The sequence below is a fragment of the Halichoerus grypus genome, chromosome 11 (assembly GCF_964656455.1).
Source record: "Halichoerus grypus chromosome 11, mHalGry1.hap1.1, whole genome shotgun sequence".
Classification (NCBI taxonomy): Eukaryota; Metazoa; Chordata; class Mammalia; order Carnivora; family Phocidae; genus Halichoerus; species Halichoerus grypus.
The window spans coordinates 26,124,105-26,142,845 of NC_135722.1; the positions used below are offsets into that span (position 1 = coordinate 26,124,105).

The 18,741-nt window shown below is 42.7% G+C and overlaps 1 protein-coding gene across 6 annotated transcripts in view; it reads right to left on the reverse strand.

The window, feature by feature from the left end:
• Positions 1 to 8,858, reverse strand: part of HIPK3 (homeodomain interacting protein kinase 3) — a 93,048-nt gene extending 84,190 nt beyond the window's left edge. For 2 of the 6 annotated variants that reach the window (XM_036107269.2, XM_078058227.1), the window contains exon 1: positions 8,274 to 8,858. The gene's annotated coding sequence lies outside the window, so the exon portion shown is untranslated. Of the gene's footprint in view, positions 1 to 7,474; positions 7,629 to 7,692; positions 7,833 to 8,273 lie in introns of those variants that run through there. The other 4 variants (XM_078058232.1, XM_078058231.1, XM_078058229.1 and 1 more) reach the window with 3 other exon arrangements.
• Positions 8,859 to 18,741: the final 9,883 nt, after the last annotated feature.

Below are 18,741 nucleotides of genomic sequence, written 5' to 3' on the forward strand. Positions count from 1 at the left end.
AAAGCCCAACGCAGGGCTCGATCCCAGGACCCTGAGAGCATGACCTCGGCTGAAACCAAGAGTTGGCCCCTTAACCAACTGAGCCACCCAAGTGCCTCCAATTTTTTTCATATTTTTAAATGACTTTTTTTGGCTTTAAACATTACAAGGAGTAGCAAGTATTAATACACAACTTTCAGAAGCTGAACCATTCCTGATATTTTATAAACGGTTTTTAAAAACTTGAACATGCTATATATAAATCATTGTTCTTCTCAGGCAGTGTTTTCCAGCTCACGTACACATACGCAAGTATAAAAGAAAATTTATAGTACTTGGCCAATTTCACCTACTATTTGCTCAAAGCAAGAACCATGTCTTACTCTCTTCATTCATAGCAGAGTACTTTGCACTTAGCGGACACCCAAATATATACCAGGTAAAATAGTTTCCACACACATATTTTATCACTGTTTTACCCAACATAATAGAATTTCATTTAATTGTGGTGAGAGTCTGTGATCCAGCTACAAAAAATATTTAAAGCATAGTAATCAGATTAAAAACCTAATATTTTTGAAGCCAATACTATTCTTCTCTAACTTAAAACACAAAACTACGGGGTGCCTGGGTGGCTCAGTCGTTAAGCGTCTGCTTTTGGCTCAGGTCATGATCCCATGGTCCTGGGATCGAGCCCCACATCCGGCTCCGTGCTCCGCGGGGAGCCTGCTTCTCACTTTCCCACTCCCCCTCTCTCACTGTCTCTCTCTCTCTCTGTCAAAAAAAAAAAAAAAAACCCACAAAACTACAATTAATATACTGCAGAGACACTTGTACTGTCTCTACTGAAACTGATTACAAGTTGGCCCAAAACATGTTTTGAGAATGTAGTGAAGCATAGCATCATAGCTACAGGCTACGTAGCTCATAACCTGCAATTTTCATTGTGATTTTATGTCACTTTACCCTACTTACTCTCAATATAAGTTGACATAAATTACATATGTAAAGCCCTCTGAAGTATTAATTTAAATTTTACTTTGAAAGAAATATCTCTAGGAAGTCAGGTTCAAGTTTCAATATGTTGTCACTCTATCTAACTTATTAACTATTTAAGACTGTACATTATATACCTAAAGTCGTATAGTTTACCAAACCTACAAGACTCTCGTATTATTAAACAGGTAACGCACAGTCAAAATATACACAAATGATATCTTTAGGCCTTTAAATCACCGCTTTATAGGGTATGAAATATTTTCTAAGCAAGTTATTTTCTGCAAATGTTTCAAAGTTTACTATTTCATTGTTTAAAAAAACTAAGATTTTTGGGCGCCTGGGTGGCTCAGTCGTTAAGCGTCTGCCTTCGGCTCAGGTCATGATCCCGGGGTCCCGGGATCGAGTCCCACATGGGCTCCCTGCTCGGCGGGAAGCCTGCTTCTCCCTCTCCCACTCCCCCTGCTTGTGTTCCTGCTCTCGCTATCTCTCTCTGTCAAATAAATAAAATCTTTAAAAATAAATAAATAAATAAATAAATAAAAAATAAAAAAAAATAAAAAATAAAAAAACTAAGATTTTTGTTTAATTTATGAACAATATGCAACAAAAGTAGGGGGAAGCTGAAGAATTTGAAGTTAACAAACATTTTTAGTAAGTCACATGCTTTTTAATTTCTAAAATGGAAAACAGATCTTCCTCAACTTAAACGGGGTTACATCCCAATAAACCCATCATAAGCTGAAAATGCATTTAATACACCTAACCTACCGAACATCATAGCTTAGCCTTGTCCACCTTAAATCTGCTCAAAACACATTAGCCTAGAGTTGGGCAAAGTCATCTAACACAAAGCCTATTTTTATAATAAAGTGGAAATATCTCATGTAATGTATTCAATACTATACCGAAAGTAAAAAAAGGAATGGCTGTGTGGGTACAGAATGGCTTTAAGTATATCATTATTGACCCTCATGATCACATGGCTGATGGGGAACTGTGGCTCGCTGCCTCTGCCCAGCATCAAAGGAAGAGTATCAGGGGGTGCCTGGGTGGCTCAGTCGGTTAAGCGTCCGCCTTCGGCTCAGGTCATGATCCCAACAACCTGGGATCGAGCCCCGCATTGGGCTCTGTGCTCAGCAGGGAGCCTGCTTCTCCCTCTCCCTCTGCCTGCCTGCCTACTGGTGATCTCTCTCTGTCAAATAAATAAATAAAATCTAAAAAAAAAAAAAAAAAAGGAAGAGTATCAGACCCCACACTGCTAAACTGGGAAAAGATCAAAATTCAAATTTCCAAGTACTGAATGTGTATGACTTTCACACCATGGTAAAGTTGAGAAATCCTAAGTCAAACCATGGTAAATAGGGGATCATCTTTAATTGGATAGTCAAATGCAGCCAGTTTTATAGTTTCTATCAAATTCTATAAAGGCAATGTTCTTTGCAAGCCATATGTAATCAAATGTAATTCATAATAAATAGCTACAAAATTCTAAAGGGGGGAGGGAATGACTCATTCTGTTCATCTAATTATTTCAATATCAAATCTAAATAATTTTTTTTCCAATTAGAAAAGATGCTCCAGCATTAACAATATGCAAAATAAAACAATTTATCTGACCACCTCTGGCAATCCTTTATTTTCAGTGAGACCAAGAATTGGTCTTTCGCAATTTAGATCCTTACCTAGGATAAAGTACAGCTCAAAGGAACAATGTACTTTATTATTCTTCTCTAAATCTCCACTTCTTTTAGGTGTAATCTTTTTATTTAAAAAAAAAAAAAGGCAAAGCAGCAAAGAAAATCCAACATGAAAAGCGTATTTGGAAATCTAATTTTTAAAAGAAGAGATGTTAACATCAGAAAGTAAAAATGGACTGAGTGACAGATAACAGAAAAATTGGGTTTTAATTCAGTTTGAAAAACCTACATTCATTTATTATGCACCTTAGTTTATTTTTAAGCATCTCTAAAAACTAAAAAAAAAAAAAGTTATTCCTATATATCAAGCTCATTTTAATGGCAATAATATGTTCTGTGCTCTTCACACTTCTGATTTCAAATTAGGCATTTAACATAAGATTTTTGTGATTGTACAGGAAGTTTATCTTCCCTAAATTCTACATTAAGGAAAAGTAGTTTTGACTGAAGAAATAAAAGGCACAAAAAGGAAGGGGGGGGTAAGTGGTTTTTAAAAACTGGTCAGGGATGGGCGCCTGGGTGGCTCAGATGGTTAAGCGTCTGCCTTCGGCTCAGGTCATGATCCCAGGGTCCTGGGATCGAGTCCCCCATCAGGCTCCCTGCTCAGCGGGGAGCCTGCTTCTCCCTCTGCCTCTCTCCATCTCTGTCTCTTATGAATAAATAAATAAAATCTTTAAAAAAAAAAACTGGTCAGGGATGATACACAGATATTACTTCACAACTCTCATCTTTTAACAGGTGTTATGGTGTATTCTTAATCTTTCACCCAAGCTACCACATATTTCACTGATTTTATAACTAAGTGAACTCTGGTTTCTAGCAAATTGAACATTTAAGTCAAAACAGATTTCTAAGTCTCCCAAATTCAATTAAATCAACCTCTTCCCCCAACTCAGGGCCCAGCTTCCTCTACCTTACCTGTCCACTAGCTTCCCTCCCACTCAAGTCTTCCCCAGCAAGGAAAAATTCTCACTCTCTTAGAAAATTAAAGAAATTGTTTGGGTCTGGGGCGCCTGGGTGGCTCAGTTGGTTAAGCGACTGCCTTCGGCTCAGGTCATGATCCTGGAGTCCCTGGATCGAGTCCCGCATCGGGCTCCCTGCTCGGCAGGGAGTCTGCTTCTCCCTCTGACCCTCCCCCCTCTCATGTGCTTGCTCTCTCTCATTCTCTCTCTCTCAAATAAATAAATAAAAAATCTTAAAAAAAAAAAAAAAAGAAATTGTTTGGGTCAAAGTAACAAAATATATTTAAGGTAAAACATATTGTCCTTGGCTTGTTTCCGTTCAAAGACTTCCTGTTGGAAAAAGATAACTTTCTAAAGTACTGACTTGGCCATAACTACTAAATACAAAAGATAAATCAGTTTACTGACTTAACTGTCCTCAAGCCACAAATGCCATCCCTAAAAATACAGTATTTCCAATACTCAACCAGTTTTTTAAAATTTCCACACAAGTGCTAACAGCGGAGGCTCTAGGTTCCCAGCATAACAGTGCACGCCTCAGAATCCAGACAATATGTTGCCTTTGTGTAGTGACATATGGCCCAAGTATCAACTGAGGAGAGCAGCCTGATCTGCCAAATAGGTCAAGGTCTAATCTGACAAACATTTAGGTAAAATGTGTAACATACATTTCCAAGTATGGATTCTAGCTTGGTCCTAACAGTGATTAAGATAAGGTCCAAAAGAACAGCTATGACAAAACTACAGAAGCAACACACTAATATTAAGTTGTTTCTCCCCAGTCACTTTTTTTCTTTCCCCAAGTCACTCTTAATCCAACCAAAAGAAGTGGACTGTGTTTCCTTAGGTCAGCCACGTAAGTGTATTGGCTACCCTGAAAACTTACACTGATTCCAAACTTCGACTCCTAGGGTGCCTGGGTGGCTCAGTTAGTTAAGTGTCTGCCTTCGGCTCAGGTCATGATCCCACGGTCTTGGGATGGAGTCCCGCATCGGGCTCCCTGCTCAGCGGGGAGCCTGCTTCTCCCTCTGCCTCTGCCTCTCCCCCCTGTTCTCGTTCTCTCTCTCAAATAAATAAATAAAATAAAATCTAAAACAAAAACAAAAAAACTTCGACTCCAAATATATACTCCTATTCAACTTATGTTAAGTGTTCAAAGATACTAGACAAGTTATTTTTTAAGCACCTGGATCCAGAACCAATAAAGACATTTTAAATAATTCCTTTAGACTTACATTTGTATCATATAGAAAGGGTTACCATAACAAAGCTTTCAGCAAGTTGGCAGGCGGGCAAGTAGGGACACCTTTAAAGAAGTAATAAAATAGACTGGTAGATTCCTCCATTTTAACAAAATTCTAGTAGTTTATCAGAAGTAACCTCTAAGATAAACATACCACACTGGAAATCTCAACTTCAGACATTAGAAAATTAGGACAGCTGCAAACCCAGAAATTTTTACATGAACATTTCTTTTGGCAGCAACAATATAATCATATAGCAACTTATTTTGTGTCCTCTAATAGTTAAGAGGCAAGAATAACTCTGGAGGGATATTTCCAATACAGAGAACTTCAAAGTTCCTTAGAACACACTTAAATCTAAATATTGCCATGACATCTTTATCTCCAAACTCAAACATAAATGGAATGCAATGGAAACTACATTATTTATGCCTTTTAATTAACTACCAATAACGCAGTTCTAATCTACCATATCACCACCTTTGGTGAACCGCTGCAGAGAGAACACAGAAAACTAACTTCAAAAGTCACCAGAATAAGTCACTCTAACACTCCAATGGAAACTAACATGTAACCAAGTATTCCATTTAACTGATGTGAAACAAGTTTAGGAAACAGTATTTCAGCATTCTGAAATCCACATTTTCTCTTTCCTACCTATAAATGCCATCAATGTTCATGTACCAAATATTTAAAACAGAAGCTCAATCAGAAAGTTCATTTGACAGCTGTTGCTATTTTAAGTTGCAAGGGAAAAAAAAGCTTTCAATATCTTACAATAAACAAATAATACTTAGTGCTCTGCCATACTAGCTACAGTAGCCTACCTCTGTAATTTGCACCTTATTTTATGTGCTCCATGACAGAACATCCAAAAAATTAAAATAGTATGATCTGAAGCTTCTTTTCAAGCATGTTTACAAGAAGAATTATCTCATAAAAACCATCTACTTTTATGTGACTCTAAAACTCCATGCCCAGAAGCCAATGACTGGTTCATAAGCAAGATAATGACTAGTTCAATGGAAAAGGTATTATGACAATAAACGAAGACTGGCTCACCACGTTATGATCTGCTTGCCTAATGTGTGTTTAGCTACTGTAGTCAGCAATGTCCAAATATAAATTTGAAACATTTAATGACTGGTTCTGTTCTAGATTTCAAGCTCATCTTACCTTTTTAAAACATAGTTTTAATCTATGGCTCTCTACAAAAAAAATCTTTTTTAGAAAATATATTCCCTAGAGTAGAAAAAACTTCAGGAACAAATTGTTATTCAATTTTACGGTAAGTACAAAAAAAACTCCACAGTGAAATGTGCAAAATCTCAAATATTTCAACACACTTCTACCTTAACACAAATTAAAATCAAGTAAGTTTCAAAAGTAAAAGAAAAATAAGCCTCAAACAGGTTGAGCATTGTATTTTATAAATAAGAGTTGTCTACATTTTATGAATGGACCCATAAATATACCAAGAAAACCTTAATTTAAAAGTACTTTATCTGGTTGGTTACATTTCAATTACTGTTAAGTGGCATGAAGGCATAAGGCAGCCAATAAAACTATAAAAAATATTTTTTGAAAAAGGTCAGTTTTATTTTGTTGAATAAGTTTACTAAGTTTAATACTAAGTTTAATCATGACCTATCAAAACCTTATCATAGCTCACTGTATAAAATTAGCACTGCACTTGCAAACATAAGCAGAATCTAGACTTATCAAACATATGGTGAGGCTTGCCCAGCTTCTGAAAAATTAAAGGAGAATGTAGGATTAAAATGTTTTAGCTGGGTAACAAACAAAGCCCACCGATCCTGCTCAAAAAGTTTTCAACAAAAATCTGATCAAAAAGGGCACCTCTTAAAAATTTTAAGGCACCAAGAAATTAAAACTTTTTTTTTTAAGATTTTATTGATTTATTTGACAGAGAGAGAGAGAGCGAGAGCAGGAACACAAGCAGGGGGGAGCGGGAGAGGGAGAAGCAGGCTTCCCGCGGAGCAGGGAGCCCGACGCGGGGCTGGAGCCCGATGCGGGGCTCGATCCCAGGACCCTGGGATCATGACCTGAGCCGAAGGCAGACGCTTAACGACTGAGCCACCCAGCCGCCCCTAGAAATTAACTTTGAAATAAATTGAAATGGTGTGAATATAAGTGATTCCACGCCAGAAGCTACAGCTAACAAGCAAATCCCTAAAAAGGGGAGGGGGGGATTCAACCGATCTCCAAACTACTACAAGGTACACAAAAGCACAAGCACAGGCTGGTTTACCAGCTAACTTTCCCGGCCCAGGACCAGGGAGACATCAAAGTTGACAACAGAATCAACCATGAGCTTTCCCTGTAAACCTGACGATAATCTGAAAAACTTCACTGTTGCTAACAGAAGAGCCTTATAATTAGAAGCAGCGACCTGACAGGTGGAAAAATAAATTCTAACAGGGCAGCAAGAGGTTGTGAAAACACAGTTCAAGGACTGAACGTGTTATGACTACTCTGTAACAGGTCCAAGGTAATTTACGCACACACCCTTTAGCGCAATTCCTCAAGCCTAGATAAGATTGGGAAACAGGCTTCGCTGAGAGCCACATACCATTTTAAAACAGCCGTCTCCCTCCCGACAGGAAAACAGACATTCCCATCCGAAGTCTTTCCGAGAGTTCCCCACGAAGGGAAGCGGGCGGCCGCCACCGTAACGAGAGAAGCCGGCAACAGCCCCGCCGCGCGGCCGCCACGCCTTCCTCCCGCCGCGGCAGGGGACGCGGAGCGGCGGGTCACATTTCTCCTCCCCAACAATCAACACGCACTCACGTCTCCAGAGTTGACACCCTCTAAGCGGCCGCTCGGCGACGCTGGTGACTGGGCCACAAAGCCAGGGACGCAGCCATCGGCTGGGGCGCTCAAGTTGCGTGCGTGCGCGCGCGTGTTTGTGTTTGCTCCCCTTAATGAAAGACAAGAGGTCTCCGTAGCTACGGCCTAGGGTTGCGGTGGGGAAAGAGGCCCCCTGTGGGACTAAACAAAACTTCGGTTGCTGGGAAGAGCCGTTGCGCAACCCTGGCAGGGGAAGGCCGGGGCCGCCCAGGCCGGCCCCAGCGCGGCTTCCCGGAGGCTGCGCCACCGCTCGCACCAACCACGCGCGGCCCCCGCGTCCGGCGGCCTTCGGCCCCGAGCGGCCCCCGGACCCGCCACCCGGCGGGGAGCCGCGGCGGAAACGCGGAGCACCGGAGCGCAGGGGATCTGCCGGGGATGTAGGACGCGCGACGGGTGCGGGCCGCTCCGGAGGGGTTGGGCCCGGCCGGGGTCCGGCTGAGGGGCCCGGAGGCCCCGAGAATGAAGCTAGTCCCCCCACCCTGGGCTGGGGGCGCCCCTCGCCCCTCTCCCTCCTCCCTTACCTTCCTAGAGGCCTGAGCTCTCCCCTCTTCGGGCGGCCGCGGCCCTGAGCATGTCCGGAGTGGGGTGCGGGGCCGTGCCGGGGACAGGGAGCCAGGCGCTTCAGCAGGCGGCACCACCCAGCCCGGGCTCAGCCCCTCTCCGCGGCCGCTGCCATCTTGTCCTGGCGGCTGAGAGGAAACGGCGAAACACCCTCCCCCGACCGCTGCTGCTGCTGCTGCTGCTGCTTCTCTGGCTGCTGAGCGCCGGGCCCGTCTCCCTCATCTTCCTTCCCGGGGATTTGGGGTGGGGACGACAGGGCTGGGGCGAGGGGTGGCGAGAGGCCGGCCGGCCGGCCTCCGACTGCTGGGGCCTACGGGCGGCGCAGGGTGCGGGGCCCGCGGCGGCTGGGGCCCATTCCTGACGCCCCTGCCGCGAGAGGAGGAGAAGGAGACAGCCAGTAGAGGCAGCGACGCCGGGGCCCGCGGCTCGGTCTCCTCAGGCCGCCGCGCTGCCGGCAGTCGTCACGGAGCCAGCTGCCGCCGGTCGCCCCAGTCTCGGGCCCCTCCTCCGCGCCCGCCGGCCTCGGCCGCCGCCTCCGCAGCGCCACCGCCCGCCGGGCCGCGCTGCGCGCCGAGCCCGGGCGGCCCCGCTCGCCTCGGGCCGCGGCGCCTCCGCGAAGCCCCTCCCCGGGGCCCGCCCGCAGCCGCGCCCTTGTAGCTCCGAGCCCGCCTGGCGGCCGGCGTGGACCCGACCCGGAGCTCCCTCCCGCCGGCCCGCCCGCCCGCCCGCAGAAGCAGCATCCGTTAGCGCCCCCTCTGCTGTTCTGAACCTCACTCTAGGCCCACTCCGACAAAAATACACATTTAAAAAAAGATCCTAACCCCCAAAGAAAGGATTAAAATGAGGAAGCGAGATTTTACAGGCCTTTCGAGATGCCGTAATCACGATTTCCCCTTCCACCCCTTTAGGATCTGTTTCTTGGCGACTTGGGGTTTTTTTGTTTGTTTTTTTAAGGGTCCAAAAATAAGGAAAGGGGAAATGCTTGGTCAAGTGAACAGTCCAGGTCTAAAATAGGTCCTTCCCGCTCCCCCATCCCAAAGAGTCAAGAGAATTGTAAAATCGGGTTAAAGAACGGGGAAAAGGCCTTCTTGCACATTTTCCAAGAGCATCTCTAAGGTCCCAAACCCCGTAATTGTGAATTATACCCACCTCTGCATTGATAACTCTCCATCAAGTTAGTTCCACTCCCAGAGACTAGTTACCTCTCTCCTGGAGACTAGGAAATCAACAGAATGGCCCATCTCAACGTAATCATGGAACTATAGAATTTTAGAGATGAAAGAAACTTAGAGATCCTTGGTCCAAACTCTTAAGCTAGGACAGGGCTTCAAAGATGCTTATGTGACCTGCCCAAGATTATACAGCAAAGCCCTGGTCTGCACGCCCTGTCCCCTTCTTTTCCCTAAGAAACCGCTGACCTTCTAGTACCTATCATTGAGAGTTGATTTTTTAAATACTTATTTCCTTTTGTTCTTAATCAATGTTTAATGGGGGGAGGGGAGGACTGAACACCTTTCTCTAAGGAAGTGTCCTTTCTTTGTTCCTTTCATCATCTTCACTAGGAGGTTTGACTCTACCACATATGTGTTTATCCCCAGACATTTTCTATTGCAGTAACTGGGGGAGGGCAAAGGGAGTGGCAAATTGCTGCATATTTAATACTACACATTTATTCCCTGCTGCTTTTTAAATGGAGAGGAGTATTTTTGAGAATGCCTTTTAAAAAGAGAAGAGGATAGTACGCCCTGAAGCAGTTGGAAGTATTTTCGAATGACAGTTGTTTTCTTCAAGTTAGGGAGGATAACCAGTTGAAAAGGCTTCCAAAATAGAAAAACAAAACAATGACTGTCTCTCAGAGAGATAGCAGCATATTAGCCATTCCTTTTTACTTAGTATTTAGTTACTTTTGATTTTTTAAAAAAGCAATAGTTAAAAGAACCAAAAAAGGATAAAAACACTATTCACAGGAGAAAGTTACAATAAAAAAAAAAATCTTAGTGAAACAAGAGAACTATTCCACTAGAACTTCGAATTTCCAGAACTTTTGCTAAATATTTCTCTGGATCATTTTTAGTAAGAGGCTTCAATTCTCCCTATTTTGTGGCATTACTACATTTATGGAAAAGCTGAAAAGGAGGAGGATTTTTTTTTTTCCTTTCTATCCCTGACATTGCTCTTCACTGTACTATAAGTTCCAGGAGGGGATTCTGTCTTCATTTTTTTTTTTTTTTAAACAATTGCATTGCCAGCGCTTACAGTGCCTGATTTATAGTTGTCTTTAGTAAATGCTGCTAAATGAGTCAATAAACACTATAAATTCAAGTCCTCCTCCACTTTATACCTATTGTCTCTTAGCTTAATCTCTTTACTTGCAATCTCTTACCTCTCCAATCCATTCGGAACGCCAACATCCAGATAGCTTTTCAAAGCCCCTGACTTAGCCATTTTATGAAGTTTGTAAGAAAAAACAATGGAAAACTTCCAGTGTTCTTTTTAAAAATGCAGACTACTAAATTGTATATGAAAAAGTTAATTGTGTGTAAAAAGATGATAACCAAAAAACTCAATAATCTTTTCATTAAGGGGGTGCCTGGGTGGCTCAGTGGGTTAAGCTTCTGCCTTCGGCTCAGGTCATGATCCCAGGGTCTTGGGATGGAGCCCTGCCTCTGGGTCCCTGTTCAGTGGGGAATCTGCTTCTCCCACTCACTCTCCCTATGCCCATCCCCCCTCGTGCATGCTCTCGCTCTCTCAAATAAATAAAATCTTTAGAAAAAAATCTTTTCATTCAGAATTACTACTTAAATACTGTGTACCAGACATTGGACTATAATCTGAGGATACAAGGAAAAGGGAGACACCCTATGAGTTTATACTCTCTCCAGAAAGTTGGTTATTATACAAATAACTAATTATAATATTAATAAGCATTATAAAAAAAGAGCCCAGCCTGCAATGAGAAGGTAGACCCTAATCAAATGAGAAGGTGGGGAAGCCATAAAAAACCTCAATCATTTCTCACTCTCCAGGACTTAACTAAGGGCTTACTTCCTCAGAAAGAACCTCCTGACTTCTCTAATCCACATCCCCATATATCCTTCATGGGTAGCATTTTTCTCAGTTTCTGTTTCCTCAGTTGTTTGTTTTCTGTTGTTTGATTCATGCCTACCTCTACTACCAATCTGAAAGCTCTGCAAAAGTAGAAAGCATATCTTTTTGGACACCATTGTGTCCCCAACTCCAAGACAGTGGTACATAGCAGCTGATCAACAGGACCAGCTACATTTGGGGCCCACTGAAAAATGAAAAGGTGGGGTGCCTTGTTCAAAATCATGAAGGATTTCAAGATGGTAACAGTAGAGGATTGAACCCATCATGGGGGCCCTTGAAGCATGGGACTGTGTGCAACTACACTACACAGGCTGAATGAGTAAATGAAAGTTGAGATCTGAGGGGCACCTGGGTGGCTCAGTCGTTGAGCGTCTGCCTTCGGCTCAGGTCATGATCCCAGGGTTCTGGGATCGAGCCCCACATCAGGCTCCCTGCTCCGCGGGAAGCCTGCTTCTCCCTCTCCCACTCCCCCTGCTTGTGTTCCCTCTCTCCCTGTGTCTCTCTGTCGAATAAAATCTCAAAAAAAAAAAAAAAAAAAGTTGAGATAAAGGTGTGTGGAAAGTAGCCCAAGCAGAGAATACTTGAGACAAAAGAAAAGATATATGCAAAAGCCATGTAGAAAAAAGGCAATAGAGAGTAGAAATTTTGAGAAAGTGAAAGTTTTTAGTCAGAGTGAGAGGATAAATCCAAGCAGATGAAGGTAGAGGAAGAAGCAAAGGCCAGATTAGGATTTTCGACCTTATTCTACCTGCAACGGAAGCTACTGAATAAGGAGGGACACGACATGATCAAAAAAGCCACTGGCTTTGGGTATGGGAGCTATCTATTTTCTTCTTTGCACTTTTCTGTATTGTTTAAGTGTTCCTTCCAATAACTTCCAATTTCATTCAGAATAAAAGCTAAAAACCTGACAACGGACCCAAAATGGTCTATAAGATCTTGCATAGAACTGGTCCACAAGGAACATGCCTCCTACTTTTTGTGTCCTTACTGTATACTCAAGGACTTTAGTCACTCTTCCTCCTCAGGTCCTTACCCAAATGTCTCCTCAGTGATAATCACCTATACATACACATAAATGCCCTGGGTTTTTGGTTTTGTTTTTTTAGTTTGTTTGCTTATTTACTTATTTATTTATTATCTCTACATCCAATGTGGGTCTCAAATTCATGACCCTGAGATCAAGAGTCACATGCTCTTCTGACTGAGCCAGCCAGGTGCCCCAAACTCCCTGTTTTTATTTTTATCCTTAGGACTTACCGCCATCAAAGGTACTATGGTATAGATTTTTTCTGTCCCCTCTTCCCCACAAAGGTAAGCTCCCTGGCAGCAGAATTTTTGGTCTGTTTTGTTGGCTGCTCTATCCCCAAAGGGTAGATCATGCCTGGCATACAAAGGAATTCAATAAATACTTTGAACAACTCCAGGGTTAGGAGTGTGGACCCCTCACTCACTGCAGTCAAAAATCTGCATATAACTTTTAACTCCCCAAAAACTTAACTACTAATAGCCTACTGTTGACCAGAAGCCTTACTGATAACATACTCGGTAGAACACACATTTTGTATGTTACACATATTACGTAGTGTATTCTTACAAAAAAAGTAAGCTAGAAAAAAGAAACTGCTAAGAAAATCACAGGGGCGCCTACCTGACTCAGTTGGTAGAGCATATGACTCTTGATCTCAGGGTCATGAGTTTGAGCCCCACGTTGGGTGTAGAGATTACTACTTTAAAAATAATTAATTTGAAAAAAAAAAGAAAATCACAAAAAAGAGCAATACATTAACAGTACTATACTGTATTTATTGAGAAAAATCCACATATAAGTGGACCCGTGCAGTTCAAACCCATGTTGTTCAAGAATCAAATTGTATTTGTAAAATGGAAGAATGAATTTTCTGTGTGAGCAGTATGAAACTCTCCATAAACTCATACTGCAGTCACAATTGCTTGAAATCACCCCAGACATGAAATCTAAGACCTCTCTCTCTCTTAGGTCTTTCCCCAACACCCAAATCCAAAAATTACTCCTTCCAAAGGAGGCCAGTTCTCCTGCACTTACCTTGTGTTCATCACTGCCCTTGTTCCTCACTGTACCACATCTAGGTGTCAAGAGAGAGAAATGGCCCTTCCACAGTCTTAGCAGATGATGCTGATACTTCTCCAAAGAAAAACCTTGGAATTTGTCACAGAGCCTGGGGCATCAAAGCACACTCTCCTTCCTCAAGTTAGGGGTTTATTGTTGCTTTCCTCCAGACCCTGGGTATCCTTTCCTGCCATTGGGGGTTTGGGAGGGTGTAAGGAGGACCTAGTCAGCCAAAAAGAGCTCCCTAGGGCGCCTGGGTGGCTCAGTCGTTAAGCGTCTGCCTTCGGCTCAGGTCATGATCCCAGGGTCCTGGGATCGAGTCCCACAGCGGGCTCCCTGCTCGGCAGGAAGCCTGCTTCTCCCTCTCCCACTCCCACTCCCCCTGCTTGTGTTCCTGCTCTCACTATCTCTCTGTCAAATAAATAAATAAAATCTTAAAAAAAACAAAAACAAAAAGAGCTCCCTAACTACAAGTCTGAGGCAGGAGGGGTCCAGCAGGGGGCTTCTGCTGTTTAGTCCCTCCCAAAGATCCTGGCCTCCTAATGCAAATAATTTACCTCCAGCTAGAGTTCAGTTTTGTATACCTGGGCCTCAGGGAGGGGCAGCTGGAATGGAAAAAACGTTCAGGAGTGTCTCCTACCTACATTTGCATAGCTGAGAGGCCCACTCAAGTAACTTTGCAGCCCAAAGATCTGTTTCTCTTCCTTGAAAAAAAAGAAACTGGGGCACGTCGGTGGCTCAGTTGGTTGGGCATCTGCCTTCTGCTCAGGTCATGATTCCGGGGTCCTGGATTGAGCCTGCGTCAGGCTCCCTGCTTGGTGGGGAGCCTGCTTCTCTCTCTCCCTTGCCTGCCACTCCCCTTGCTTGTGCTCTCTCTCTCTCTGTGTCAAATAAATAAATAATAATCTTTAAAAAAAAAAGAAAGAAAGAAAGAAAGAAAGAAAGAAAGAAAGAAAGAAAGAAAGAAAGAAAGAAAGAAAGAAAGAAAGAAACTGTTCCCACTAAATTCAAACAGATAGGGGCATCGAGGTGGCTCAGTGGGTTAAGCGTCTGCCTTCTGCTCAGGTCCTGATCCCAGAGTCCTGGGATAGAGCCCTGAGTTGGGCTGCCTGCTGAGCCAGGAGTCTGCTTGTTGTACTTTCACCCTCTTCCCGCCCGCCCCCCCTGCCCCGCGTCGTGCTCTTTCTCTCTCTCTCTCCAATAAATAAATAAAATCTTTTTAAAAATTAAAAAACAGGGGCACCTGGGTGGCTCAGTCAGTTAAGCTTCTCACTCTTGATTTCAGCTCAGGTCATGATCTCACGGTCCTGGGATTGAGCAGCGGGGTGGGCTACGTGCTCAGCGAGGAGTCTGAGGATTCTCTTTCTCTCCCTCCGCCCCTCCTCTTGCTCACGCACTCTCTTTCTCTCTCTCTCTCTCAAATAAATAAATAAATCTTAAAAAACACACTGTCTTAAAAATAAATAAATAAATAATAAATTCAAACAGATAAAAATGATCTCATCTTAATCTGGAAGTTCACAAATCTTATCTGAATCTGAGTTCAGTATTACAGTCAGCAGAAAGCAAAAATCTCATATGGCAAAATTCATCCTTGAAAATTATCCAAATTGCTCACAAAGTACAGTGTGCATTGTTTTGTGTATATAACCTTGTACAAATAATATGTCCATCTAAATGGTCTGCTCCTAGGGGATGCCTGGGTGGCTCAGTCGGTTAAGCATCTGCCTTCAGCTCAGGTCATGATCCCAAGGTCCTGGGATCGAATCCTGCATCAGGCTCCTTGCTCAGCCAGGAGCCTGCTTCTCTCTCTGCCTGCCACTCTTCCTGCTTGTGCTCTCTCCCTCTCTCTCTCTCTGAAAAGTAAATAAAGAAAATCTTAAAAAAAAAAAAACTTAAAAGAAAAAAATGGTCTGCTCCTGGTAGTTAATCGGAAAGTCAATTTTTCACATGTTCCACCTCTTAGAGCACTTCAGAAATTTTATGAAGCTTTTAACTTGTTGGCTTTTCCAGTTTCATCTTCTTCTTAAGATGGAATCTAGCAATCACACCCTTTGTTAAAGTTTTTCTAGAGCTTTCAGTTAAGTCTTTAATTTCTTCCTCCAAGATGGTAAAAACACTGACATACCCACTCATATGCAACCTAAATGATGTCTCCATGGCTGGAGAATCCTTATAATCCTTGGCACATTATTTCCATAGGTTTTGCCAAAATGTAAGGCTCTCTTTCAGGTCTGATTGAATCCATTGCCCACAGGCACCAGCTCATAGAGTGAAAAGGCCTGCCAGCCCCCACACTGTTTACCTTGTTCTCTCTCTCCAGAGCCTCTGAATTTCATTCTTGGAAGTTAAGTGTACTTATAATGCAAAATATTGGACTAACATAGGTTTTATATGAGGAAAAAAATGTTTAAACCAAGGAAATACAAAACAAGCAAGTAAAATAAATCATGCACCTTGTTTTCTTCTTTTCTTAACTTTTTTTTTTTTTTTTTTTAAGATTTTTTTATTTTTATTTTATTTGACAGAGAGAGACACAGCGAGAGAGGGAACACAAGCAGGGGGAGTGGGAGAGGGAGAAGCAGGCTTCCCGCTGAGCAGGGAGCCCGATGTGGGGCTCGAACCCAGGACCCTGGGATCATGACCTGAGCCGAAGGCAGACGCTTAACGACTGAGCCACCCAGGCGCCCCAACTTTTTTTAATTGAAGTGTAGTTGATATACAATATCAGTTTCAGGTGTACCACATAATGATTCAACATTTATATACACTGCTAACTGGTAAATCTAGCTACCATGTCACCATATAAAGTTCTTACACCATTATTAACTATATTCCCTGTGTTGCACATTGTATCTTGGTGTCTTAGTCCATCCATCTTGTTTGGATCTTTACAGGTCCCTGCTGGGTGCCTAGGTAGCTCAGTTGGTTAAGCAACTGCCTTCAGCTCAGGTCATGATCCCGGAATCCTGGGATCGAGTCCCACATCAGGCTCCCGGCTCAGCAGGGAGCCTGCTTCTCCCTCTGGCCCTCTCCCCTCTCATGCTGTTTCTCTCTCTTTCAAATAAATAAATAAAATCTTTTAAAAAAAAAAGTTTTATCTTTACAGGTCCCTGCTCACAAACCTTCAGACTGTTTCAGTTACTAAAAATGTTCATATTTTTTAGTTTGGCTATTGAGGCACATTATAGTTGGACTCCATAAAACCTTTTTAGCCATTTTCCTATAGGCTTTATGACCCCACAAAAATGTGCTTTTCTCTCTTGCCAATGATACCTTTTATTTCTCCATGCTTGTAACATTTCTGTCATTAATAGTGCCTTCTCTTATTGAGATCCCACCTGTCCTTCAAAGTAAGACAAATGTTCCCTCCTCCAAAAAGCTTTGAGTGAACATACCATTCCTAAGTGATATTCATGCATCCCACAAATACTTTTTAGGTCCTACCATATGCCACACACTGTTCTGAATGTTTTTATTTAATAACTCAAGGATAACTGTTACTATTCTCATTTTATAGGTGAAGGAACTGAAGCACAGAGATTAAGAAACTTGTCCAAGGTTACACAGTAAATAATGGAGCTGGATTTGTGCCCAAGCTGTGTGACCTTAAGCATCTACCCCAAATCAAAGATTTTCATGAAATGCATTCTTCAAATTTTTTTTTACTTTTTTTTTTTTTTTTTTACCATTTTTTATTATTATTAACATAAACTGTGGGGCACCTGGGTGGCTCAGTCGTTAAGTGTCTGCCTTCAGCTCAGGTCATGATCCCAGGGTCCTGGGATCGAGCCCCGCATAGGGCTCGCTGCTCCGCGGGAAGCCTGCTTCTCCCTCTCCCACTCCCCCTGCTTGTGCTCCCTCTCTCGCTGTGTCTCTCTCTGTCAAACAAATAAATAAAAAATCTTTAAAAAAAAAACGTAAAATGTATTATTTGTTTCAGGGGTACAGGTCTGTGATTCATCATTCTTACACAACACACAGCACTCACCACAACACATACCCTCCCCAATGTCCATCACCCAGCCACCCCATCCCTCCCCCCCTCCCTCCACTCCAGCAACCCTCAGTTTGTTTCCTGAGATTAAGAGCCTCTCATGGTTTGTCTCCCTTTCTGGTTTCGTCTTGTTTCATTTTTCCCTCCCTTCCCCTATGATCCTCTGCCTTGTTTCTCAAATTCCACATATCAGTGAGATCATATAATAATTGTCTTTCTCTGATTGACTTATTTTGCTCAGCATAATACCCTCTAGTTCCATCCACGTCGTTGCAAATGGCAAGATTTTATTCCTTTTGATGGATGCATAATATTCCATTGTATATATATACCACATCTTCTTTATCCATTCATCTGTCGATGGACATCTGGGCTCTTTCCATAGTTTGGCTATTGTGGACATTGCTGCTATAAACATTGGGGTGCAGGTGCCCCTTCGGATCACTACATTTGTATCTTTGGGGTAAATACCCAATAGTGCAATTGTTGGGTCATAGGGTAACTCCATTTTCAACTTTTTGAGGAAACTCCATACTGTTTGAAAATGTTTTTATAAAACATGTAGTCATAAAGGAGATTATAATCACCCTTGGGAAGAGTTTAAATTAAAGAATGTGTTCTTATGGCTCCTGGCAGGCTCAGTCAATAGAGCATGTTACTCTTGATCTTGGGGTCTTGAGTTCAAGCTCCATAGTGTTTGTGGAGCCTACCTTAAAAAAAAAAAAATTGTATTCCTGACAGGTCTCAGCAACAAATCATGGATATAACAAACATTAAGCTCTAAAAGGAAAGTAGAATTTTACAATCCTCTAAAATGGTACATGGAGAAGTCATCCAAGCTTGTCAGGTCCCACCTTTTACAGATGAGGTAACAGAGATTCCGGTAAGTGAGAACAGAGCCTCAGGCAGCTTTCTTTCCTTACTCAAGACCATACACACCCAGTCCTCTTGCCTCAGTCATCCCATCTGATTCAACAAAATGACTGCCCCAGAATAGGAACTCCTTGATCTGTTCCCAAATTCCTTCCTTCCTCCCTTTATATCTGAACTTAGGAAATAGCCAGTCCCTCCATATTCAATATCGACTGCCTGACTCCTGGTAGTAAATTGCCCTCCCTATTTTCTGAGGTCATGTGCCATAGCAGAATATATAAGGATGCATGCAAGGATCATCCAGAAGAAACTGTGCTCACCTCACAAAAGCGGGATGTTCAGTCATGCAGAGCCATGTGAC